Source organism: Pleurodeles waltl, chromosome 4_1 (genome assembly GCF_031143425.1).
Source record: "Pleurodeles waltl isolate 20211129_DDA chromosome 4_1, aPleWal1.hap1.20221129, whole genome shotgun sequence".
Lineage (NCBI taxonomy): Eukaryota > Metazoa > Chordata > Amphibia > Caudata > Salamandridae > Pleurodeles > Pleurodeles waltl.
Window position 1 is genome coordinate 803,711,564 of NC_090442.1, and position 27,729 is coordinate 803,739,292.

The 27,729-nt window shown below is 44.7% G+C and overlaps 1 long non-coding RNA gene across 2 annotated transcripts in view; it reads right to left on the bottom strand.

Annotated features, from left to right (window-relative positions):
* LOC138288184 (uncharacterized) overlaps nt 1-27,729 on the bottom strand; it is a 354,981-nt gene that overhangs the window by 52,217 nt on the left and 275,035 nt on the right. For both annotated transcript variants that reach the window (XR_011202356.1, XR_011202355.1), the window contains exons 11-12: nt 22,553-22,663; nt 14,391-14,615 (exon numbers count right to left, since the gene is read on the bottom strand). This is a non-coding gene — a long non-coding RNA (uncharacterized lncRNA). The remainder of the gene's footprint in view (nt 1-14,390; nt 14,616-22,552; nt 22,664-27,729) is intronic.

A 27,729-nucleotide genomic window follows, 5' to 3' on the forward strand; every position in this document is an offset into this window, starting at 1 on the left:
GATGAAATAAAATCATAAGCTAAGTTAGTGCATCCTCAAAAACAAAATGCTGATGTTTCAGAATTTACAATTCACTTTCAAGATACTGGGAAAATTGGATGCTTGCTAGATTATTGTTTTTCGGTCTCACTTAACACAGCATGCATGTGCTGTTTCTTGCAAGATGTATTGTGTACAACAAGGGGCTTGGAGCCTGCCCATTGCTTACTCGTCAATGGATTAATTGTCACTCTTTTTTGCTGCCTCCTAACTGGCCAGCGCATGCCAGCTTCACTTCCTCTTCTTTTGTGCAGAGCATGAATCAAGTACTAATTGCTTCCTCTTGATTACAATACTTATGCTGCTCACGCTGTGATTGAGGTACTCTTTTTTAAGTCTTCTTCCTCTGTCATCCTTCATATTTATTTTCGTACATGTTGCTTTTCCCTTCCCAACCCAAATTATCTGTGTTGTTTCTTCCCCTCCCAGCACCACCCACACTGTCTGTGTTGCTGCATGGGCCTGTTTCTGCCACCAGCATACCCCGCATTCTGGTTGTTTCTCAACTGAGATATATATTCATTCCATTTCCCAACATGCATTTTGCTTTCTCTTGCTTGTTATTACTCCTTCTCTCAGTGTATTCTGCTCTCTTGTTTCCATGGTTCCTTCTATCAAGCTGTGTTTATGTAGCACACCTGTATTGTTATGCTTCTGCAACACAGATTGGTTACAGAGGCAGATCAGTGTGTGGCATATGCAGGCACTACAGTACCCAGTGGACACGCTCAGTATAGGTTTTGGTCAATGTGTGGCATGTGCAAATATTATAGTGCTGAGGTGGCAATCTTGACAGACTGAGCATTTGGCGCAGTCAATGTGTTTTGCGTGCCGGTACCACAATGCCTAGGGGACACACTTCACAAATAGGTGATACTTATTACCATCCCATCCCACCTTGACCATGTTGCTCATGTCCTTCTCATCATACCTTGTCCTTTCCCTCCCACGCTCTTATCAGTGTTGCTTCCTCCCCTCTCCCTTCAATTGTCTGTGTTGCTTCTACCCTCCCATCCCCTACACTCCTGCAGTCTGTGTTGCCTCCCCTGCCCGCCGTAAGAAAAAAAAAGTGCTACATCAAGGCCAGCTCTGACTGCATCATATTGCTTTTTTCTAACTTTTAGCCATGCTGCATAGCAGAAGTGATGCTCTACAACAAGTCTTAAAGACACTGCAAAGCCATTAACACTCTTGGAGGCAAGACCTGTTGGCTTTGCCAATGCTTATTTATATATGTGAACACTTGGTCCAATTGAATTCAATAGACATTGTGAAAAAATGTGTGGAAAAATAATAACAGAATAGCCTTATTGATATGGCAGACAAAGGAAATGAAGTATCTCAAAGTAGCAGTTTGAATAAATATTTATAATTGCAAGTCTGCAACAGGTGTGCAAACTCGCTGTTAACTCCACAGGTAGGTGGGGCCAGTTGAGAGAATTTTGGGAATAAGAAACTGAAATTTGTTCTTCGTGCACAGTCATGCTGCTCTGAGCATCAGAAAATGTGGGATCACTACTAATGAAGTAGCTCTGACGCTGTTTATCAATCTAGGGAGGCAAAGTTATGATGCGAAATGAGCTGTGAAATGGCACCCTCTATGGTTCTTACAGTGCAGCAGTAGGTAGCTGCGGCCCATCCTTTGGGGCTGAGGGGACAGGTCTCCTCGCCTTTTGCCCCTCAAGAAGAGTGTCTGTCAGGCTGAGCAAAGGTCAGCCTGACAGACACTTAATTTTCAGGTCAGGCAGCCAGATGCTAGACATGCCCTATTTGGGTAGGCTTCTGGGTGCCTGAGCTGAACTTTGCTGGACTGAGGAGGTCACAACTCCTGTGGGCGTGACCTCCTCAACTCAGCAAAGGTCCTCAAGGCCCTTCCCCTTGGTGATGAGGGGTAGTATCACTCATTACCTTGCACCTGGGCACTTCATTTTTAAGACCTGAAGCTCCCAGGACAGAGTGTCAATCAGTGACACATTGTCACAGAGTGGGGTGGGGTCAGCAGTCGCACTGAACCCATCTCACTTTGTGATGAGGTTGGGACTGCTGCCGTCCCTCATTGGCTTGTCCTAAGGTCAACAAATGAAGGAACGGCAGCAGTCCCAGCCCTACTGGGACCTCTGAGCTGCATGTAAGTGTATTTTTTTTTCAATTAATTGTTTGGTGCGTAAGCGTATGTTTGAATATTTGGTAATGGGTGCTGTGAATGGATGTGTATGTGTGAGCACATATTTGGGAATAAATGAGGGTGAGTGTGTATGTGTGCGTGAGTCCCATCCACCCCCCTCCTAAAATTACCGGCCACCACTGGCATAGGGATTCTGGAACTGCATGGTCAATGCCAAAATCGTCTACTGAAGCTCTTCAGCCCCCAATGCACATACCATCTCTCTGATGACTTCTATGTAGTGGAAATGAGCTTTGAGAAGACTGCCTTCCACATTTTCAAGGCACATTTTCTTTTGCAAAAGGTATAGGCTGTTATGGAATATAAAAAAAAGTCAAGAAATAGAAAGAAAACAAATCAAAACTGCCATCGAATTGGCAATACAGATACCGGATTACCAGCATTAGACACATTTTGCCTCAAATCTTCATGTTGCAATCATACCTTTGGGAAAATGGTAATTTAGAATGCTTTGTCTCAATGTATTATTTTTATATAAATGAAGACAAACAGTGACTTAAAGAGTGTCAGTAAGGCAATCATTTTCACAGCAAATTGGTGAAGTCTCAATAATGTATGTGTACCATGTGAGAAATCTGTCTTTATTTTCCAGCAGAAAAACAGCTTCCCAAGAAGTGATTCAGTAAATTACAATTCGCCCTAAAAATCTGGTTTCCTGGTAGCAAAGGGCGAAACATTGAGAGTAAATCTGAAGTCAGAAGAAAGGCTCATGTTCTCACAGTTGTAGACAGAATTACATTTAACATAAAACATTTTATCACTGGTCTCCAGATGTATGAGAAAGCTATCAAGTCTTACAGTCTGAATATAGATATTCTCAACAAATAAACTCCTGCTAGTGGGTCACAAGATTCTTCAAGACCGAGGAGATCAAAAGGTAGTTTGTTTTGAGACCAAGACTGTGAAACAATACTTTATTGTCTAGTTCTATAGACCTATCCTTGTTTCATCAATACAATTAGAGCTACCTGATGAGTAAAACGATTTAGACAGGAATCCAGTTTCTATTTTCTTCACAAAGTCGCCTAATACCTTTCAAACATTACTATTAACCACTACCGCTCTAGAATGACAGGTGAAATGTAAAATCCCGAATTCCCATGTGTCATGTACCCTTCAGGGTCTAGTATAAACCTGGATGCCATATATTACTCTTTAAGGGCCCTTGGTGAGTATATTTTCGGTTGCACAATGAACAATTTTATGGTACTTTGAGCTAGTAAATTTATTTTTTTTTCCAATTGGATTACGCTTCCACAAACAAATTCAGGAACAGGTGTATTGTAGTGTCATTAAGTATGACCCCCTCCCATATCCACCAAAGGACACTTCAGGTCTGGCTGTTATCTTCCCTTCCTGTTTTTGTTGGCCATGGAGTCTTTAGCAACAGCCATGGGGATCAGTACTCCAGCAGCAGGGGTATCAAAATGTTGCTTTATGTTGATGCCATACTATATACTCTCCCTGACCTAGAGTCATCCCTACCGACTCTTCTAACAGTGATATACAACTTCTTCCACATATTGGGTTAAAAGGTAAACTGTGACAAAAACAGGTATGTTCTCAAACATATGGTGGAAGATAACTTAACTCCACTTAATACCAAACTGTCCAATGGCTATGTGCATTGGTCACACCTCTAGCTATCATTGTGGGATATGATCCAGATAGTTCAGACTTGATAGCATCTTTTTAACTATGTGCTGGGAATGCTTAAATTGATTAACCTGCTACGAATCCTCTGAACCATGGACCTCATTATTAAATCTTTCATCTGCGCAGTTTAAAGCCAAGTCGGAAACCCTTAAAAAAGGCACTGGCTACACCACACAGATTACCATAGGAAAAAACACTACACTATGTCACAGCGGGCATACATGCTTCCCCATACCAAGGAGACACCATTCTGGTGACCCTGGAATGAGATTGCACTAACTGTATAACTAATCTCTCTTCGCTCTATAGCGCTAAAAACCCCCTTGGTCCAACAGATAATCCTATAGACGAGTCCATGGTTAGAGTGTGGCTAACTGTGCATAAACAAATAAAGAAAGAAGCGAAGATCCATTAACATGCACCCATTTGACATAATACAGCTATCTATCTAGAGTGACATCCTCTTAAGTAGGAAATTTGGGCGACAGAGAGAAGCCTCACACTTGACTAATTGGCTATAGACAGAGTGGAAACCATTCCAATGCTTACAAGCAAGCCAAGTTTGTTCTAGCAGCTTAACTGTACGTGCCATTTCCTTGTGACTCTCCTAAATCCCTTATACTGACCTACTTGAGGCTCTAGCCTTTACAATGTAGTAATGGGCCACCTATGCTCCAGACCTCTAACAGACCACCTATGGCATATTTTGCAAAAACACCTCCATCATTAATATAAGGAGGAGGATGGTTTCAGGTACTCCAGGCCATATTACAACTATCAGGAACACTACCTGAAATTGAACCATTGCAAGAAACTACAGAACTGATATTGGATGCTGGAGAGGGGGCTAGTGCTGCGATGACTGGGGAATTTAAAAGTTAAAGATGCTCACAGCCTATGATCTGTAGCACATGTGATTGCACAGCTCAACCATAACGAGACACTGGGCATTGATCTGAGACACTCTAAAAATTGACCATTTAATAATACTGGCTTACAGGCTGGCCCTGTTACATGACAAGACTGACGAGTCGGAAATATTCTCTCACCACAGAATATGTCATAGACTGGATTGGACAAGCAAAAATTGCATACTGAGATATTGGTGTCCCTCCCTCCTAACCCCTGTAGAATGACATGGGGTTACCCTTTTTGGCAAAGGGATAGAGATTGGCTGAGCCACAATCCTGACACCACCCTTTCGTCACACTCGAACACAATTTTAAATATAGGCCTTGGTGTGCCCTGATAGGATCAGAATAGTTGGTCTGCTAACCTCAACATGAAAGAAGTGCACTGGGGGACAATCAATGTGGATGTATACTTCTATAGCTTTATGACCACACACTTCTGATTTTGGTTCTCATTCATTTAGCTTTCCCTATTTTATAAAGGAACAAATCAATGGGCCATGTTTGCATGCTCCAAATTGTATCTAGTCCCTGTCAACTATGGGAGCTCACAGGGGATGGTCTGAGTTTAATTTTGGGTGGGGGGGTTAGATTCCTGAACTGATTGTTGATGAGTAATGTGAGTAACCTCAATGAAAAATAACACTGCAAAAAAAACTGAAACTGAATCTAAATACCACAGAGAAATTAAAAAGCAAGGGTGCGTCAAACGGCCAAATTAATCTTGTAAGGTGTCTCATTTTTTAATTCATAGAACTAAATAATTACATTTGCTATGGCGGCTTAACCAAATCTCAAAGAAAATCAGATTACCGTATTACCTGAGAAGGTAGCTTATGTTAAAAGCATTCCCCAATGATTCTGGTCATTTTAGTCAGCATCACTATCCATATCAGAATGCTGTTTTCTAAGAATTACTCAACGTTTTAGCTGAAGAAATTCATAGAAAAACAGAATTATTTCTACAATCATTGTGTCAGATTTACGAATTCCTGACTCAATATGTACACTAAAACATGAGCATCAGCCAGTTAATGGATTATCAATCCCACTCTCACACTCCAATATACTTAAACATTTCTATGAGGAGCTTAGTGAGAATAGCATGGAAACTTGATTATTTTGCAGACCTATGAGAACATTCAGCACACACAGTAAAAATTGCAATACAACTCCAGGCTTTAACACAACGAACTACGAAGCCACAGTTTATTTCTCAGACAATATCCATCCCCATCAAAATGTATTTCTTTTTTCATACTCATTTAAAAACAATGGAAACCTCGGGCAGTAGGGCGCTGAGTAAAACAGAGCTAAAATGGTAAGAGACAGAGAATATGAATATCAAAAGGAGAAAACTGTAATCAAATTTAAAACAGAAACAAAGGTATTGGAGAAAATAATGTCAACAAGTTCACTTAATATTGTAAGAAAAGGTCATCTTGGAAAAAATATATTTAAGGCCAGAAGAATAGCAGGAAGATCTAAAAACAATTATGATCTCAAGAGGAAGAGATTTTCTCAGACACAGAAAAAGCCTGCTGTGAAGATCCTCAGCAACAAAAGGTAAACTCATCTAACTAGTAGACCACAATGCCCCTCCTAACTTGTCAATCTCCAAAATGTTTGCCTTAACCACAGGATAGGCTGGTGTATCACTGATATGCCCTTGAAGGTGGAGCAACAAGGCTTGACAATGATTTGAAAGATTAGGGGAAATTAAATGAAATTGGGGTAATATGATAACATTTTCATAAGAGAAATGAATTGGGAAGCTGCTTGGAAAACAGACCCAAGAGCAGGTAAACTGATGATGATGATGACAATAATATAGTTTAATGAAACAATACACAAATGTGCATGGATTCTGTTAAATCATTAAAAGTCAACTGTAGTTTCCTTTTTCCAGCAAACCTTGTTGGTAGAAACAATTTAATAATCTTCTCAATGAGTGTTTTATAGTACAGCTTTGAATCAAGCCTAAAACAATGATTCACCATAGACACAAATTTAGATGACAGTCAAAGTGAACAAAATGTATATTCTCACTCTGAGCATACTTATGATTACCCGATAAAGAAGCTTATTTTTCATTGACTAAAGCCTCAAAGGATGAAAGAGCATCTAGTTTTCGAGCACTGCTGCTGGATTACTATGTAACCAATGCACTGTTTAATTTTACCCAACCAATTCTTGCATAATAAAAATATCACCTGCACTGAAAAGAAGTGCAATTTACGAATGACACCCTTAAGAAAAATCCTTTTTTTGCAAACTAACAGAAGTGGCAATTACAACTCCTCATCACTCCCTAGCATACACGAGTTTTGATTTCAATGTGTTTATGGGACTAAACTGAGCTAACGTTTCCCTGTCCTTCGCATTCCTGCTAAGATGACCTTGTCACAGCTAAACTAAGCAATAAAATAAAATCGCAAGCTAAATTCTATTTCTGAGACTCTACCTAATGTAACAAAAGAGAGTTGTGGCCCTGAGAGTTTTTTTGGAGGCAAGATGTGTAGTTGGGAAGCAACTTGGCAATACTAGTTATTGCCTACATACTGACCATACTTATATGGAAGCAGCAAGCACTTCCTTAATTCTTGCTGTGCTCCTTGTCTTCAATCATACATAATGGTGGTGCAAGATTGAAAAAGAGGAGAGATATAAATTACTATGGTTGCTTTTTATTGTCTCTGGATTTTTTTTTTTACATTTTGAACAATATTTCTTTTGGTGATCAAGGAGAATTATGATGTTGTTATGGAGTAAAACACTGAATCACATAAGTATTGATCTGATAAACTTGGGTGACGCGTTATTACAAAGGGCTAACCTCTGCTGCTGATATCGGTTTCGGACTTGCAACTCAGAGTTCAATCTAAAGAAGAGTGCTTTAAATGCTTATCCTTTACAATATTTATCAAAATGAGTATAGTTAAATTTAAGAACAACATCTTCAATTCAACAGCTAAACCATATTTAATATATGCTATGTGTGCTAAAAACGAACATGATGTTGATTATTGATAGTATACTCATTAATACTGATATTATTTTTAGTACTCTTATTACGATTGTTACTCAGTGATGTTTCTTATCAGTGCTATTAAGTCTTTCTCCATAATGTATAAGCATGTATGACCTTCATATACCCACAGCTTGACTTGAGAAACACACCACTCTATGATCACACAGATGATTTTTAGGAAACAGGAAGTTGTTAATTTTATCTTAGTTGTAAGGGGATCTGGATATTTCTCATGTGGTCCGTAGTTAATTTAGTGGCTACATTCTATCAACTGATTGGGAAGATGTGGTCACCAAACATTCATTTTAAAAGATCTCTCACACACACACACTTACCTTCAGCCTCGGAGGTCCCAGGAGGGTTGGGACTGCTACCTTCCCTCGGTCAGCCAATGAGGCAAGGCAGCAGTCCCAGCCTCGTCACAGAGTGGGATGGGGTCAGTGAGACTGCTGACCCCACCCACTCTGTGACGAAGTGTCACTGATTGACACTCGCCCTGGGCGCTTCACGGCTTAAATCTGAAGCTCCCAGGTCGAAGTCAATGGGTGATGCTTTCCTCATCACCCACAGGAGGTCCTTGAGGCACCTTTGCTGAGCCAAGGAGGTCACGCCAATAGGAGCTGTGACCTCCTCAGCCCAGCAAAGTTCAGCTCAGGCAGCCATGAGTCTGAGCAAATCATGCATGTCTGCTCCTGGCTGCCTGACCTTAACATGAAGAGTGTCTGTCAGGCTGACCTTTGTTCAGTCTGACAGACACTCTTCATGATGGGAAAAAGGCGGGGGGCGTGGCACCTCCGCCCTAAAGGACGGGCCGCGCCTGTCTACGAACACCATTTCGTTCATCTTAACTTCTTGATTTCTTTGGAAGAATAAGGTGTTGCCCACAATTTCATTAAAATCATCTGAAGTTATATTGTAAGAGAAAAAGACATTTTGCAACTAAGCTATTATTTTCTCCGAAACTGACTCAAATCATGACCACAGTAATTAAGCCACTGAAGCCTTAATGCATGTTGTTTCTTTTTAGCATACTTGCCCAATTAACTTTCAAGGAGTGAAGCCTCATCTGAGTAACAATCAGAAATCAATAAATATAACACGCAGCACCATGCAGTAACAAATACATTTCCATAATAGCACAATAAAACCATTAATTAAAAATACTTCAATAACTGCAGCCCACTATGGGTATTCGTCAACCAAATGAAAAACACAAGCATTCGGAAATATCATTTTTAAGGTTGTACATTACTACACAATACCTTCTTAAATTACACTGGTGCGTTTATATGAGCAATGATCCCTGCCTCAGCCTTTCACCACAGAGCAGCAAAGAAAATGTCAATTATTGGGAGGACCAATTGTATCATGTCCTTGGTGACATAGAACCTGAACCATCAGACAATGTGATGAGATTACTGCTTAGGTTCACACGGGTTATCAGAATGTAATGACTTGTATGACTCTGAACTGGACTCGATTTAAACCCGTATTCACGTGGTGTTAGAGAACTATGTTGTCTGTGTTTTGGTCTTATGTTTCTCATCAGTACAGTTATCGATTAACTGGCAATGGATATCCTCTTATCTTCCTACTCACTCTGGCCACAATATATGTCTTATATAGATAAAAAAAAAAAAAGTAGCTAAACAAAGCATGGTATGCCACTTCCACAAAGCATTTTCATTCTCAATTAACACTGCATCGCCATACGGTTGAAATCCCTAGTCTGAGGATAGACCCTTGGCACAATACATTTCAAATCAATAAAGATGTCTTCACACCAAAAAATCCTTTCTGAGGAGTTCAGTTTAGTGATGCATAATGAAAAAGATGATCACGGCTGTCTGAATACTTTGCATTAATTTTCCATTGATAGAATTACTTAAAGATTTTTGAAAATGCACAATTCATCTTTGAAAAAAAATGTCTGAGAGAATGTGTGTAGTCATGATTGTTCCAATCACATGATCCTGTAGGGCAGGTGGCAAAGATCACCAGAAACAGGGCTACTGTTTGGGGGGGAGCGCAAAGCACTCTGTCCCCTGCAGTAATCTCTCTTTGGGCTTCCAACCACGCCAATGTCACGTCAGTCACTTTCATTGTTCCATAGGCTTGCCTTTTAAAATCTCCTTGCTTTCATTTGTTAAAGGCATGCATACGTCATACCTTTTCCGGTGTTTAAACCACCTGCACAGTGCCGGTAAACTAATAAAAACATACGAGGCTTGATGTTTTCAGCATGGTTTCTGGACTACTTTATCTGTTTATTTTCTACACAGCGTGATTGTGCAGGGGTTTACATAGCACAATCACGCTCTGTTTTTCCGTTTTCTATTTCAGCATGAATGCGCTGCATTTTACATAGTGTGATCGCGCTGCGTTTTTTTTCCTTTTAATTTGTGTGGCAAGAAAAGTCCGGTTAGGAGTTTACAACGCTAATAGCTCTAACCTCGAGCAAATGCGAGAAACGTTACATTGAAAAAGCCTGTTTTTTTATTCCTTTGCTGAAAGGGATGAGGTCAAGTAGCTAAATGACTTAACATTGGAACACAAAGACTTTGGTTGTTAAAGAGGGCACTGAATCAAACTTTGCATTTCTGTGGGCAATTCCGTTTCTCCCTTTGCCTCAAGTAGTAAACAAGTATAATTTGAACTTCGGCCTGTAAGATAGTTTGAGTAAATAAAAGTTAGCTTATTCCCGAATGCTTCTTGTGCACACTATTCTTCTGCAATAGTCCAAGTTTCTTTTTCCGCAACTGCAAAGCCATTGTGAATCTCATAATGATTGCAGTTTTAATAAAAGTTCTAAGTGAAATACACAACTCCAAATAAACAAAAGTATATATACTCAAGGCAGAAAAGAGTGAATACATAAAATATAAATTAAAAACAACTATATAGTGAACATTTCCAACTTCTTGTTTCTATTTTTTCCCTTTACATTCAGGCTTCTGTAATCTGGTTTCAACCATACCTTACCTATGCATACACTAGCACTCTCACATCAACACAAGGGCACCCACAAACACAAATAAAATATAAAGCAGCTCATGACTGACATGCTTCTTCTACAATTATATTGTACCATGCTCCACTGCCCCTTGAAGATAGGTTCAGCTATACCAAACAAAGAAAAACTAAATTAATAAAATAAATACACGAAGATCTACTTCCTGATTGGGTCCATCTAATTCATACTTTTGGACAACCTGACAATCACCTAATAGTTTGGCAGTTCTAGTCATTCAGAAATCTGAAAATCTCCCCTGAATCAGTTACCCCTTCAAAATAACATCTGTAAGGTTATTGCATCTCAGCATTTGCAGACAAGGCAACATGGCTGATGAAGAAGAGTTCGAGAAACAAAACAATGCAAATGGTACATCCACTCCATCGACGTTTTATGCCGGGTAGCCCATCTGAACCTGCAAGAGCTGCACGTGGCTAGCGGACAGGCTGGCTTCCCATGTGACCAATAATGTATTGTGACGTTATCCCAGCTATAAGTTGTTCAGATCAATGCTTCCAAAAACTATAGTAAACAAGATACAATTTACTTCCACAAACCAACTCACAAGCTGTGGTCATAATAACATAGGCAAGCCTGAACATACTTCACTTAGACGAGCCCTAAGCAGTAATAGGAAACAAAATCAAACACTTTAGGTCCAGCAAAATAATCTATTGTTAAATATATGGTTGCTATTACAGGATAGGAGTCACCGAAAACAGACATTTAGGCATTACAAATAAATCACAACAGCGGAACAGATGGGAGGTTCACTCCTATTTGTAAATTGTTTATTCCCATTATCGATATTCCAAAAATTAAGAGCTGTAAAATCTTATTTTAACTCACTAAAGCACTAAGCAAGTCCACATTATATATTATTCTGATTTACTGACCTATAGCTAATGTTAAGATTTGCACTTCACTTCTCACCCTTGGCAGCTAAATTTGCAGCCACACACAATGCTAAGTTGCACCAGGCCTAATGTATGGGGCCTGGTGCAAAGCCTGTCAAATATACAAGCTTTGCGAAAGCTGATCCCTAATTTTGAATTTCTGAATCTGCCCTACGGGGAAGGTCTCTGCATTGTATCAAATAGAAGAAATATTACAATGTGGTTTATTCTTAAACGCCTTGTCGGGATGGGCTTGAAACGGTCAGCGGAAGAAAGTGTCCTCTGTACATAGAGATAATTAAAGAAACACTTTTCATTATTGTGGAATAGAAGTGACTCAGGGCCAGATGTAAGCAGCCTTTTGCGCCTCGCAAATGGCAAAAAACGCTGTTTGCGGGGCGCAAAAGGCCTCACACAATGCAAAAACACATTTTGCGAGTCGGTAACGACTAGCAAAATGTGTTTCCGACTCGCAAATAGAAAGGGGTGTGCCATTCCTATTTGCGACCGCATCGCGATGTAGAGTTGATTTGTGACCGCGAAAGCGGTCGCAAATCAACTCGCAGTTACCATCCACTTGAAGTGGATGGTAACTCATTCGCAAACGGGAAGGGGTCCCCGTGGGACCCCTTCCCCTTTGTGAATGCAAAAAAAAAACGAAACAAAAAGGTTTTGGTATTTTTTCTATTTGCAGCTCGTTTTCCTTTAAGGAAAACGGGCTGCAAAGAGAAAAAAAAAATATGCTTTATTCAAAAGCAGTCACGGACATGGTGGTCTGCTGTCTCCAGCAGGCCACCATCCCCGTGAGTGCCTAGACTCGCTATGGGGTCGCAAACTGCGACCCACCTCATGAATATTCACCCCAAAGCGAGTCGCAGAAGGTGTCTGAGACACCTTTCTGCATAACATTTTGCGAGGTGCAAATTGCGAGTCGCTAGTACTCGCAATTTGCACCTCGCAAAATGTTTTCTTCCTACATCTGGCCCTCAGTTACCCCTCTTCAATATTCTTCAAACGTTCATCTAGTGAAATAATCTAAAGACATGGTCCACCCAGCATCCACCCACAGTCATCCAGAAAAATATCTTTTGGTACCTTAATTAAGGTTGGTGAGAGTAACAGGACAATATATTTGATTGACGTTTCCATGCTCAGCAAAACATCCTGGTGAAATCCAGGCACAATATTGTCCATGGATTGATACATACCAGCCTCAGACAAAGAAAATCACTCACCATCTTCAGGAAGAACCTCAAGATGTGGCTCTTCGGATGAGGCTCCACCCTTCTCTCTCCTCCCCGCCACCCCCCAGCACCTTGAGACCCTCAGGGGTGAGTAGCCGTATTTTACAAAAATTGATTGATTGATTCTGCAGCCAGACAAGCAAGGAACTACTAACAGAAATGATAAAAGAGAGATGATAGAGGACGAAAGGATAACGGACAGGTGCAGTTCAGGAAAATATACGTAGATAAAGAATAGGTGCAAATAGAGAAGGGCTAATAGGAGACAAGGTGGAGAAGAAAAAAAGTCAAGTCTAAGTGAACTAGACAAAGATATATGAGAGATGTGATCAAGAAGAGAGAGGGAAGAAGCACCTGGGCAGCTATTGATAGCTTAACATGAACTATTTGGCATATAGAGGTTCAAAACATGAACGTCCTAAGTGACCGGGCACTGAGGTGGGTGATCAGTGGTCAGAATGTGCTAAAGACGTTCACAGTACACAATCTGGAGGAGCCGTGCAGAGCATGACATATTCCTCGGATTGTTAGCAGTTAACACAGAGAACCAGCTGCAGGAATAAATAATTCCCTGCGGTTTTGCCACGAGGACGCCTTGCTAACAAAGGGCAGAGACGTGATCTCCATCAGACCTACTCCTGTGCACAATAGGAGGCCTGATAATTGCCATAGTATGTGATTTTCATAGAAGTATGAGCAATCAGAAAGCTGCTAATTGCAGAACGGAGTAACCAAGCTCACTGAAGACTTCCTCTTCCTTTTTAGCGACTTCTCAATAGTTATTATGCAGACAGCAGCCTGGCAACCTTTCATTTGTGTAACAGGAGTAGAAATTAGGACGCCTTCCTTCACAAGCAGGAGTTATGCACCTGCTTCATATCGAACCGTTTAAAAGGAAAGTGCAGAGAGTCGCCAATGAAAGCACACAGCTGTAAGACGGACATATAGAGAGACTGGTCGCTCGCAGAGATGTCCTGAAATACTCTCTGGTACTCTCTGGTGCTAAGGAAGAAGAGAATTATACCTCAATGCAACAACAACAATACCCACAAAATTATGGAGAACCTTTTCTATGAACCTATGTGGAGAAAGTCATAGCATGGCTCACTGCCTAAACGCCATTCTTGTAACAGCTTGTCTCAGCCTCACAACTTCACGTAAGTGCAAATCCACACAGTCTATTTCACACATCACAATCAAGTTGGTTGGTGTGTGTGTTTGTGTGTGTGTGTGTGTGTGTGTCGGAAACCGCACAGTGCTGCACAGGTATTGCACGAGAGACAGCAGGATAAAGTGTCACACAATTGCTCACCTCACTCTTAGTATATTATATCCTATGTGTAGTTTATGAGAGCTACGACAAAAACAGCACGCGTCTACATTTTAATACAACATTCGAATCTCAGATACATTACCTCGATATCCTCGACAGCAGCTAGCACGTAGGTGCTTGAATGGTAAAAACGGAAAAGCAGACATTTTTACTGTATGCTTTCATTGTGTAAAATGCTTTCTCCAAAGGAGGTTCTTTACTGGTCTAGAAGCCAATTTGATTTAAATCCTCTGAGTGCTTTTCAAGGCAACGCTGTAAAAATTGGATTATAGATGGATCCTTCCTCTGGTGTGATGTTGAACCCAACCTAAAGAATAAGATAAACATATTCCATTTCAAATAAATGTAAAATTCAGAAGAAAAAAAAAATGCTAAAACGTAACAAATCTGCTTAAAGTGCTGGTTGCTTTGCAGTGGAATGTAATGAGCAATCGCACCCTCTGTGCAGTAAAGCATTCACCAATATATATATAGCTGTGAAAAGGAGGTGTGCACAGGGAAACACATGGATCGCCCACTAAAATTAACCAGGATAGATTCTGCACGGTGAACAGCAGCAAATGCATTTGCGGGGCCCTGCAGGGGGCAGCAAGCCTGATGTACAAGTTACTTACCTTAGGTAACAAAATATCTGGTAGAGCCATCTAGTTGCAGATTCCTTACCTTAGAATTTCCCCCAGGCGTCAGACTGGATCCAGAGATTTTTTCTTCTAGCAATACCCTTGTGCATCGGTAGGTGGCATCGGTCAACTCCGAGGGCGTCATAGTCACAGCGATGACATCAGGAGTACTACATAAACACTGCCTCAGCTCAGTGACGTCAGTTTCTTTTAACGACTTTCCATGCCAAAGTGCTGGGCTGCTAAGAACACTGAATTTGGCGTGCCAGAGCTAAGGACCTCAAGGGGGAATCCCTGTCCCTAGAAGTCAGTTCGCAAGTGGGGAGGATGGGTGGGTCGGTAAGGAATCTGCAACTAGAATATGTGTCTACCAGATATTTTGTTACCGAAGGTAAGTAACTTGTACATCTGATAAAGTCTTCTAGTTGCAGATTCCTTTCTTTAGAATAGATACCAAAGCAATGCATCCTCGGAGGTGGGCTGCAAAGCAAGGTCATACTAGAAAGTCCTGCAGGACCGAACGCCCAAAGTAGCCATCCCAATGGACCAGACTGTCCAGGCAGTAATGTTTAGCAAACGTGTGCAGGGACTCCACGTGCTAACGCAGTGGAATAGCAGTTGCTCTGGTGAAATGAGAGCACAAGCCCTCAGGGGGTTGCTTTTTGGCCAAAGTAAAGCACATCTTTATGCAAAGAAGTACCCACCAAGGAATGGTATGTTTTTGCACCACCTTTCCTTTCTTTGCACCCACTTGCTTGACAGAGTTGATTGTCCACCTGGAAATCTTTAGTGCGATTTAGATAGAAACCCAACGCTCTTTTTGGGTCCAAATGGTGAAATCTCTCCTCCTCATGGGAAGGATGTGGGGGTGTGTAAAAAGTAGGCAAGGTGATGGACTGGCCCACATGAAAAGGCTTAACAACCTTGGGAAGGAAGGAAGTCTTAGGGCACAACACCACTTGGTCAGGGTGCACAGACAAGAATGGAAGCTTTGAAGAAAGAAGTTGAAGCTCACTCACTCTGCAAGCAGAAGTGATGGCAACAAGAAAGACAGTTTTGAAAGTGAGGAGCTGTAAAGGACAATTGTGCATCGGCTCAAAGGGAGTACACATTAATTAGGTAAGGACAAGATTGAGGTCCCACTGAGGCATGATAAATGGAATGGGAGGAAATAAATGGGTAAGACCTTTAAGGAATTGATTGACAATAAGAGATTTAAAGAGTGAGGGCTGACCAGGTAGCATAGGAAAGGCCGAAATAGCCGATAAATACCCTTTAAGGGTGCCCTAAGCAGAGCCTTGCCTGGCCAAAGATAGAATGAACAAAAGAACTTCAGATAGAGGAGCAGAGAGGGGATCAACAGATCTGTTGTTACACCATGCCACAAATTTATGCCAATGACAGGCATATACCGTTTTGGTGGAGGGACACTTGGCTGCAAAGATAACAACTGCACCCCCTCAATCTCCATGCATGAAGGTGGAGATTGGACAGGTTCGGTTGGAGAACCGTCCCCTGTTGCTGTGACAGAAGATCCACCCGAAGAAGCAGTCTGAGTGGAGGATCGGTGGCCATGCTCAATAGCTCTGGATACCATACTCTCTGTGCCCAGTCCGGAGCCACCAAGATAACTTGGGCCCGGACCTTTCTGATCTTCTTGAAAACTCTGGGCAGAAGAGGTATAGGCAGAAAGGAGGTCGGCGTTCCACTCAAGACTTAGGGCCTGATTCCGAGGCCGGCGGGCGGCAGTCACCGCCCGCCTGGCGGGAACCGCCATATGGCCGCTCCGCGGTCGAAAGACGGCGGAGGCCATTCAGGCTTTCCCGCTGGGCTGGCGGGCGACCGCCAGGAGGCCGCCCGCCAGCCCAGCGGGAAACCCCTCCCCACGAGGAAGCCGGCTCCGAATGGAGCCGGCGGAGTGGGTATGTGCGACGGGTGCAGTTTGCACCCGTCGCGTATTTCAGTGTCTGCATTGCAGACACTGAAATACACAGTTGGGCCCTCTTACGGGGCCCCCTGCGGTGCCCATGCAATTGGCATGGGCACTGCAGGGGCCCCCAGGGGCCCCACGGCACCCCCTACCGCCATCCTGTTCCTGGCGGGCGAACCGCCAGGAACAGGATGGCGGTAGGGGGTGTCAGAATCCCCCATGTTGGCGCAGCAAGCTGCGCCGCCATGGGGGATTCCAAGGGCAGCGGAAAACCGGCGGGAGACCGCCGGTTTTCCTTGTCTGACCGCGGCCAAACCGCCGCGGTCAGAATGCCCGGCGGGGCACCGCCAGCCTGTTGGCGGTGCTCCCGCATCCCCGGCCCCGGCGGTCCTTGACCGCCAGGGTCGGAATGACCCCCTTAGTGTCTACGAGCGAGTGCCGCCTTGGAAACTCCAACACCCAAAACAGCTGACATTGCACACTCTCTCCTGAGGCAAATAGATCTAACCAAGGCTCTGCCCACTGCTTAAAGAGACCTTGTGTCACCTCCGGGTGGGTACACCATTCATGATCGGCTGTGCATCGACGGCAGAGTTTGGCCGCTCTGGCGTTCAGACGGCCCGCCAGATGTTGAACCACCAGGGTAATGCCCTGATGTTTCAGCCTTGTCCAGAGGAGTAGTGCCTCCTGACAAAGGGTCCAGGACCCTACTCCGCCCTGTTTGTTGCAATACCACATGGCAGTAGTATTGCTCATGAACACTTGCACTACTTTCCCTTTGAGAGAGGGAAGAAATGCTTTCAACGCAAGCCTGATCGCCCAGAGCTCCAGAAGATTGATATGGAGCCCCGACGTCTTTGAGCTCCCATGTGGCCACCCCAACCCAGAAGTGACGCATCTGTCACTATGGATAGATCTGGCTGGGGAATGGAGAGGGATCTGCCGTGGACCCAATGCGGGTTCACAAGCCACCACTGCAGGTCTTTTGCAGTCCCCTTTGAAATCTAGACCATGTCAGAGAGATTTCCCTGATGCTGCGCCCACTGGAGACTCTCAGGGGTCGGGTGTTGGGTCAGGAATTTATGGTGGTTCGGGTAGGGCCGATGGTGGCTTGCGGTAGTTCTGTTCACAGGAGCCTCTGTGTCGGGTTTGGACCAAGTACCCAAGAGGACATCGGTGAGGGCTTCACTGAATGGCAAAAGGGGCTCAGATGTGGAAGCTCCTGGCTGAAGCACTTCTGTCAGGAAATTTGACCTGACCTGTACAGTAGTCAGCTGAAATCCAAGGACCTCAGCCGCTAAACTGACCACCATAGCATAAGTCGCTCGCTCCACTGTAGACACTTTTGTGTTGCTAAAGTTGCGCTTAAGTGGGAAGGATATGCCCAGACGTGGGTCCCTTGCTCACTGTGCCACTGGATTCAAGCTAGCCTGGCTGATGAAGGGTGAAACCCTGAAACTGGGCCCAGGATGCTTGTTTCCGGTCCAGTGAGGACCTGGCTTGGCAGTTCGGGCTGGACTGTTCCCATTAGGAACAGGGTCAAGACTGATTTGCCTATGGCTGGGTCCAAACTGGGGTGGTGTGGTGAGCAAAAGAACGATGGATGAAACCCAGATCTGTGACAGGGGGTGAGTGTTTGCATTGTTTAGCACTCCGTCCATCATCCTTTTGTGTTGCTAAAGTTGCCCCAAGTGGGAAGGGTATGCCCAGACGTGAGTCCCTTGCTCACTGTGCCACTGGATTCAAGCTAGCCTGGCTGATGAAGGGTGAAACCCTAAAACTGGTACCAGGATGCTTGTTTCCGGTCCAGTGGCTGGACTGTTCTCATGAGGAACAGGGTCAAGACTGATTTGCATATGGCTGGGTCCAAACTGGGGTGGCATGGTGAGCAAAAGAATGTTGGATTAAACACAGATCTGTGACTGGGGGTGAGTGTTTGCATTGTTCAGCACTCCGTCCATCATCCTTTTGTGTTGCCACAGTAGGAGGAGATAGCATGCCAGCACTTGGAGAAGTGTCCAGTCCAATGGCCTCACCCATTTCCTGTGCCCAGCCCAAACATGGGTCATTCTGTTATCCGTGAGAGTCCAGGGACCCCTCCAATCCTTCCCCGTATTCATACCCATAAAGAAAAGGGTCCAAATGTGACCTCTGGTGAGTAGGCCCCATGGACGACCGAGGTGGCATCGGTCGATGCCGTTCCGAATCCGAATCCGAGTCGTCAGGGACGAGGATCAGGTCTACGTCGATGGTGGGCACCACCAACGTTGGGAGCATCGACAATCGAACCTGCGCCGAGGAAGGTCTCAATGGTATGAACGGTGTTGGTGCGGATCCGCGAGTGGATCCGGAGGGGACCTCGGTGGCTGGTGCCGAAGCCCCCAGCACGGAACCCAAAGGTCCACCGACCAAAGCCCTTGGGCCCAAAGGCGCTGTATTGGGGTCGGCCTGCCCAAAACTGAGGCGCATGGCCCTCATAAAACTCCTTTAATTGGGCAGGGTTCGCTCCAGCTCCTGGAAATTCAGGGAAGCGCAGAGCAGACCCAGAAGCAGGCCCAAAGACAGAGACCTTCAGCGTTGACGCTCCTCCTGCGTCGCATCAGCCGAGCGAAGGGGTGAAGTCGAAGGGCGACAAGACCGCTTTGACTTCTTCTTCATACCTGTGCCCAAAGACTTGGAGGAAGAAGAATAGTTGTGGCTCAGTGAACGGACTCAAGACCTTCCCTTCAAGCTAGACCCGAACCTACGCAGAGTCAAGAGTGCGACGTCGGGTCGTGGTCACGCTCCAAGCACCACAAACAGACCTGATGCAGATCTGTCACCAACATCATGCGGTGACAGTCCTCGCACGGCTTGAAACCGGTCTTCTGGGACATCACGACACACCAAAAACCCATCAAAAAACTCGACAAAATGGTCGAACTCTGTCAAAAAGAGACCAGGGTAGCTCTCTCCTGATCAGCGCATGGTGTGGAAAGAAAATAACTGACGTCACTGCGCTGAGGCGGACTATGTACTACTCCCGACATCATCATGGCGACTACGATGCCAACAGTGCCCGCAGAGTCGACCAATGCCACCTACGGACGCACAAGGGTATTGCTCAAAGAAAAAAATCTCTGGATCCAGTCTGACGCCTGGAGAAAATTCTAAGGTAAGGAATCTGCAACTAGAAGACTATCAGATTGCATACACATTTGCAGTTTGAAGTCATTACAGACACTGACTCTTCTAAAGGCGGGAGACAGGATGCCACTATTAGTGGCACAACATCAAAGTTGCAATAGGCGAACCACGCAGTTGTCTACACCCCTGCCCATACACCCACAGTGCATTCTGGCTGAAATGCGCAGCTTCTAGTTTGTGAATGGTTTGTGCCAGTCATCTGCAGTTTGCAACCCTGAAATGCTTTTAGCAGTCGTCATATACTCGTGCATTTCACTGCAAGTCACAAAGAAGAGGACATTGCACTTTACCAGCCTGGTTCCCTTGCAACTGGTGAGGTAATGTGTGCACTGCACGTGTCATACACTAATGAGTACCTCAGTAGTAAAAAAAAACCTGGTTAGTTGTGCTAGGTTTACAAGTACAAAGCACTGTTGTGAATGTGCCCCCACAGAAGATTGATGGGCCCACCAAATCTTGATTATCACTGTATCTAGCAATTCAAACAGAAGCCAGTAGGCCCACATCCTTCTCTTTATGGCCAATGACACAATGGGTAGCCATTGCAACTATGGCTGTGTCAAAACTGCTGTACTGCAAAACATCCTTCCGGCAGTGACACAGGAACTGCTGCAGCTACAAGGCTGAGCTGTAAAATGTCCTACCAATATTGTCACAAACATGGCTATATCTACAATGCTGAACTGCAAACGCCCTATCAATTCAATTCAATTTAATTCAAGTGCCCTATTGGCATACATAGAAACAAGTGGGTCTACAATGCTGAGCTGTATAACGACGCATCAGTAATGTTAAAGACATGGTTATGTCTACTATGCTGAGCTGTGTAAGGTCTTGCCACAATGACACAGAAACCGCTGTGCCTACAATGCTTATATGCAAAACATTCTTCATTTACAGAAACTTCTTAAACACCTTCATGATTTGCCTAAGGTAAGACAAGGTCTAGTCCAGTCTGTATGAAAAACATGAAACAAACTGCAGTTGTACTATAGGCTTAAATCACAGGTTATTAAACACAGAATAAAATTGACCTTTGGTGTAGAGCAATTTAGACTCCATCCTTTGCATGTCACCATTTCACAAATATGCATTTATATTCAACATGATGATTAAGACACACATTGAATATATTAATGATAAATGGAATATAATCACTGCGAAGACTAAAGGATTACTACGTTTGCACTAATGTTAAACTGAAAATGCTTACAAATATACATTGCTCATGTTTTATATTTACACTTCAAGTTATATGTGTAGAAAAATGGCTCCCTGTTGCAGCTACCCCCCACTTTTTGCCTGATATTGATGCTGACTTGACTGGGAAGTGTGCTGGGACCCTGCTAACCAGGCCCCAGCACCAGTGTTCTTTCACTACAAATTTAGCATTGTTTCCACAATTGGCACACCCCTGGCACACAGATAAGTCCCTTGTAAAAAGGTACCAGTGTTACCAAGGGCCCTATGACCAGGGAAGGTCCCTAAGGGCTGCAGCATGTGTTGTGCCACCCTAAAGGACCCATCACCTAACACATGCACACTGCCATTGCAGATTGTGTGTGTTGGTAGGGAGAAAAAGGCAAAGTCGACATGGCATCCCCCTCAAGATGCCATGCCCACAAAATACTGCCTGTGGCATAGATAAGTCACCCCTCTAGCAGGCCATACAGCCTTGAGGCAGGGTGCACTATACCACAGGGGAGGGCATAGCTGCATGAGCAATATGCCCCAACAGTGTCTAAGTCTATTCTTAGACATTGTAAGTACAGTGTGGCCATGTAACCGGGCGATCACCGCCACGGTTAAGCGCCACACCCCTGAGCTAGCTGGAAAGTGCCCCGGGGGTAACGTCGAGGGAATAGAAGTCCTGGAAGTGCTTCCCAACCCAGATATCCAGGTTAAAGGCACGGGGAGAGTAGAAGACGGGGAGCCGGAGAGGAGAGGATCGCTCAAGCTAGAGGACGGAGAAGGGACGGAGCCGGAGGACGAGAGGACAATGGAGACGGAGGAAAGAAAAGGAGCAGAGCCGACAGAGAAAGGCCACGAGGAAGCAGAAGAAGGACAAGGGAATCCAGCCACCCTGGGAAGCCTCGAAGGAACCCTAGAGACGCCCACGGAGACCGACGGGAGACACGACCAGCGCCGCCACGTCTCTGGAGGAACGTGGCTAACACAGGTACGATCGTGCCTCCGGGTAAATTTCTTACCTAGGTGGATTCGGGGCAGGAGCGAGGGGGGAAAGCAGGGGAGGGATCAGGTGGAAGGGACTGGGAAGAGGAAAGTTTAACAGAGTGCACACTTACCTTCAATTCACGTGGAGGGAGCGGTGAAAATAATCACCCTCCAACAAAAGAAAGAGAATTGCCCTATGTTAGAAATTAAGCTCACTGGGGGATTGCGGTACACCTAAAAGCCTGACCCTCTCACACCCTGCACCTCCCCTACCCTCGCAACCCCGCCTACTAACCCTCCCATAATAAATAGTCCCCAAAGACCCACACTCACCTGTTCTTTTCATTTTCTTTGGGGACCGGCCACCACTATCATGGGACGGAGAGGTCCAGTATCACCCTGAAGGTCACAATATCTTGACCACGACACCCAGATGAGGAAGACCTGAAAGAAGAAGAAAATATAATATTCCCTGTGACAAAGATCAAGGAAAACACCAGGACATTACCTAAGGAGATAAACAATATCTCAAACATATATGTGTTATCCTTTACCAAGAAGCAAATAAAGAGCACGTGCAAACAGTCCCTGGTGTAATAGGAATAATTTATAACCATAGCCCAAGTCATAACGGGAACCCAGCACAGTGGTGTCAGAAGTGGGATTCTGAAAGACAAATACCGGGTCAAAGGACAACCCAAAATGGAGGGTACACCCACCATAGCGGATATGATGCAACAATTAACGGAGGGACAAAAACACCTCCAGATAGTTTGGGAAGAGCAACAGAAAGAAGCTAAAACGGAACGGGAAGCCCTTCAAAGTGCTCTCAAAAGTCAGGCGACCATTATGGCCAACAATCAGTTGGTCCATGAGAACGCCTTAAAGACATTGACGGTTACCATTGCTGCTAAAAGGGTTCACCCCAACGTCCCTAGCTGAGTGTTACAAAGATACCAGGAAGGCGAAGACCTGGACGCCTTTTTTTTACAAACTTTGAAAGAGTCGCTACCTCCGCCACCTGGCCCCAGGATCGGTGGGGCAATACATAGCCCCTCTATTAACCAGTACCCTCCAGGCGGCTTACCAGGCCATGAACCCTGGAGGTAAAACACCCTATCAGTATATCAAGAAACGCATATTCGAACAGGTAGGATTCGACACAGAACACTACCGACTTCGATTCAGGAAGGCTAAATGGGGGCCTTCAAAAAACCCCAGGGCTTTGTATTTCCGGGTAAAAGATCTGGGTCTTAAGTGGTTGGGACCCACAGGAACTAATCATGAGGACATTATAGAAGCCATATTGTTGGAACAATACCTGGAAGCTCTACCTGCGTCCACCCGCAACTGGATTAAACAACATCCTAATCCAGATACTTCAACCATCATTGAGTTAGCGTGTGCCTATCATCATTCCATGGAATTTAAAAACCCACTCCATCGCGTGACCCCCTACTCCATCCCGTCTGATCGTTGGTCAGTTCCCCTCCATGGGAAGGAAAGCACCCGAAGATACTGTAAAACCCCGAGTGGTGGAGAGACCTCCCTTACAACAACCTCAATGTTATAGTTGTGGGGAGTGGGGGCATATCGCACGTGTATGTCCCCAAAAGATCTACAAACCTGAACTCATGGAGATAGGCATTACCCGAGGCCGTATATATTACATAGGAAATTAGGATAAGCAATACAAAAAGAGTTGACGATCAACGGATGGAAAACCCTAGCGCTAATCAATTGTGGCTGTAGCCAGTCAGTTATTAGAGCCGATCTGATCAACAAAAACGCCCTCACTCCAGGTGTCGCAGTAACTATCTGCTGTATTCATGGAGAGTCCAGGGAATATCCCATGATGTGGGTCTCGCTTACATGGGATGGAAAAGGATCCAAGGTCAGAATGAGAGCAGTGGACCGTCTAGTAGAAGAGGCTATAATTGGAACCGATTATATACACTTTGCTGCTCTTTTAGACAGTACCCGAAAAACCGAAGAAAGCGATCCCTGGTGGGAAGAAGCCCCTTTTGCTACCGAAGCAATACAAACAACTACAACACGATATAAACCGAGCAAGAACGAGAAAAGGGAAACAAAAAGACTATGGGGCTGATTCTAATTCTGGCGGGCGGCGGAGGCCGCCCGCCAGAATTCCGCCCCCATAATACCGCTCCGCGGTCAGAAGACCGCGGAGGGTATTATGAGTTTTTCCCTGGGCTGGCGGGCGGTCTCCAAAAGACCGCCCGCCAGCCCAGGGAAAAACTCCCTTCCCACGAGGATGCCGGCTCGTAATCGAGCCGGCGGAGTGGGAAGGTGCGACGGGTGCAGTAGCACCCGTCGCGTATTTCAGTGTCTGCAAGGCAGACACTGAAATACCTTGCGGGGCCCTCTTACGGGGGCCCCTGCCGTGCCCATGCCATTGGCATGGGCATGGCAGGGGCCCCCAGGGGCCCCGCGACCCCCCCTACCGCCATCCTGTTCATGGCGGCTTTCCCGCCATGAACAGGATGGCGGTAGGGGGGGTCAGAATCCTCATGGCTGCGGAGCGCGGTCCGCAGCCATGGAGGATTCAAACGAGCAGCGGAAAGTCGGCGGGAGATCGCTGACTTTCCGCTTCTGACCGCGGCTGAACCGCCGCGGTCAGAATGCTCGTTGGAGCACCGCCAGCCTGTTGGCGGTGCTCCCGTGGTCGGTGGCACCCCCTATATGCCTCTAAAGACATTGAACCGGCCAGGGTAATTACATAAGTCATCGCTTTCACAAGTCTTCCTCCTTTTCGCTCTTGTCAGAGGGAAGATCCCACTCTCCTTAATGTCTGGAGAGCCGCCCGACCTAAAACCCTGGAGAAAAGGGACCCTCTTTTTCCATATATAAGAACCTGTTATATAGGATCACAAACCCTGACAACCAAGAAAAGAAACAATTGCTTGTTCCCGAGCCTTATCGGCTCCAGGTCTTACATTTAGCCCATAGTCAGCCAGGAGGGGGCCACTACAGTAGGGAAAAAAACAAAGAGTATCTGTTAGGAAGATTTTATTGGCCAGGAGTGTTTTCGCAGATCCGGAGGTTTTGCCAACAATGCCCCAAATGTCAGTTTATCGATCCTGGACCTAGGAAAAGGGTTCCCTTACAACCATTACCTATCATCAACGTTCCCATTTTCCCGAGTTGGGATGGACATAGTAGGACCCCTCATACCTTCTTCAAAGGGTTATAGATATATACTAGTCTTGGTAGACTGTGCCACCAGGTAGCCCAAGGCCATTCCCCTAACCAGTAATATAACAAAGAGCGTAGCAAACGCCATGATCGGTTTCTTTTCCCGAGTAGGTTTTCCTAAAGAAATACTAACTGACCAAGGAACACAGTTTATGTCAAACTTAATGACACAGATCTGCCAGCTTCTAGATATCAAACATCTAAGAACCGCAGTATATCATCCACAAACTGACGGTCTAGTAGAAAGATACAACCGCACCCTAAAAACTCTTTTAAAAATATCAGCATCTGATTCTAGTAAAGATTGGGATAAAAGGTTACCCTTAGCTCTCTATGCAATTAGGACACGTGTACAAGCCTCTACCGTGCATAGTCCATTTGAATTAGTCTTTGGGCGACAACCCCGAACCCTACTAGATATGGCAGTTGAAATGCGGGAAGAGGAGGAAGGGGGAGAAACATCCCTTTTAGAGTATACCAGTGACTTAAAAACCCAAATTCAATCGGTATGGGAGGATGTAAGAGAAAACCTAGAGAAGGCCCAAAACAAACAAAAACGTTAGTATGACAGGAACGCCCAGATGCATACCTTAAATAGGGGAGACAAAGTTCTTGTCCCTTTACCCAGCCCCGAAAATAAGCTACTAGCTCGGTGGCAAGGACCCTATAAGGTTCTAGGAGCCATAACTCCTGTTACCTATACCATTGAGATGACAGAAAACCCAAAAAGAACTCAAATCTTTCACATAAATCTCTTAAAGAAATGGGAAGAACCCCCTTCTTCTACAAGAGCACCGGTAGCAGGGTGTCTAATTAATACAGTAAAAGAACTCGACATTGGGCGGTGTCCTACCGATTTAAGCCCCAAATCGGAAGAACCTCAGAGGAATACACACTGCTCGCCCAGACAACAGGACCAGTTAACACAACTCCTCTCCCACCATGACAAATTACTCTCTACTCAACCAGGGATGACTACAATAGTACACCACCATATTAAAACACTACCAGGAAAGGTCTGAGACCATATCGCATACCAGAAGCACGGAAGATATTGGTAGAGGAAGAAATAGAAAAAATGCTACGCATGGGGATTAGAGAACCCTCTAATAGCCCCTGGTGCTCCCCAGTGATATTAGTCCCCAAACCTGATGGCTCGGTCCATTTCTGCATTGATTTTCGACAAGTCAACGCTATATCCCAATTTGACACATATCCACTTCCCAGGGTTGATGAGCTATTAGAAAGACTAGGAAAGGCCAAATATGTGTCTACTCTTGATCTTAGAAAGGGCTACTGGCAAACCCCGTTGGCAGCGGCAGACAAAGAGAAAACAGCGTTCTCCACATCCTCAGGGCTTTACCACTTTAACGTTCTTCATTTTGGATTACATGGTGCCCCAGCCACGTTTCAACGTCTTATGGATTCCCTGTTACGACAATACTCCAGATATGCAGCAGCATATTTGGACGATATTGTAATATACAGCGAAACCTGGGAAGACCACTTGAGTCACTTAAATAATATCTTTTCGGCTTTACACCATGCCGGATTAACTGCTAAGCCCGCTAAAAGTTGCCTACCTTATACCGACATCTCCTATCTAGGATATCACATAGGAGGTGGCTTAATTAAACCCCAGATAAATAAAGTGGAAGCCATTACTCGTATACCCCCACCTACCTCCTTTTTGAGTTTGGTGGGATACTATCGGAGATTCATCCCCCACTATTCAACCCTAGCTGCTCCCTTGACTGACCTCCTAAAAAAGAGTCAGCCCACAAAAATAGCAAGGTTGACCCCCTCCCAACACCAAAGTTATGTTTCTCTACAAACGTGTCTCACAACCAAACAAATTTTGTGTTGTCCTGATTTCCTTCGCCCCTTCCATTTACAAAGTTACGTGGGTCTGGGAGCAGTTTTATTTCAAAAAGGAGATGAGGGTACAAGTCATCCGATAGGTTTCATCAGTCGTAAGTTACTACCCCGGGAACAACGCTATCCCATTAATGAAAGGGAATGTTTAGCCATCAAGTGGGCTATAGAAAGCTTACAGTACTACCTTCTGGGACGTCCTTTTGTTCTATATACCGACCATGCTCCTCTTACATGGCTTTCACAGCATAAAAATACCAACAACCGTATACTGAGATGGTTCATGGAACTGCAACCTTTTACCTTACAGGTATGCCACCTTCTGGGGGAGTTATTGGGTCATGCCGACTACTTATCCTGCTATCTGATGGCTCTGGAACAGCCCCAATCGAGGGGAGGGATATGTAACCGGGCGATCA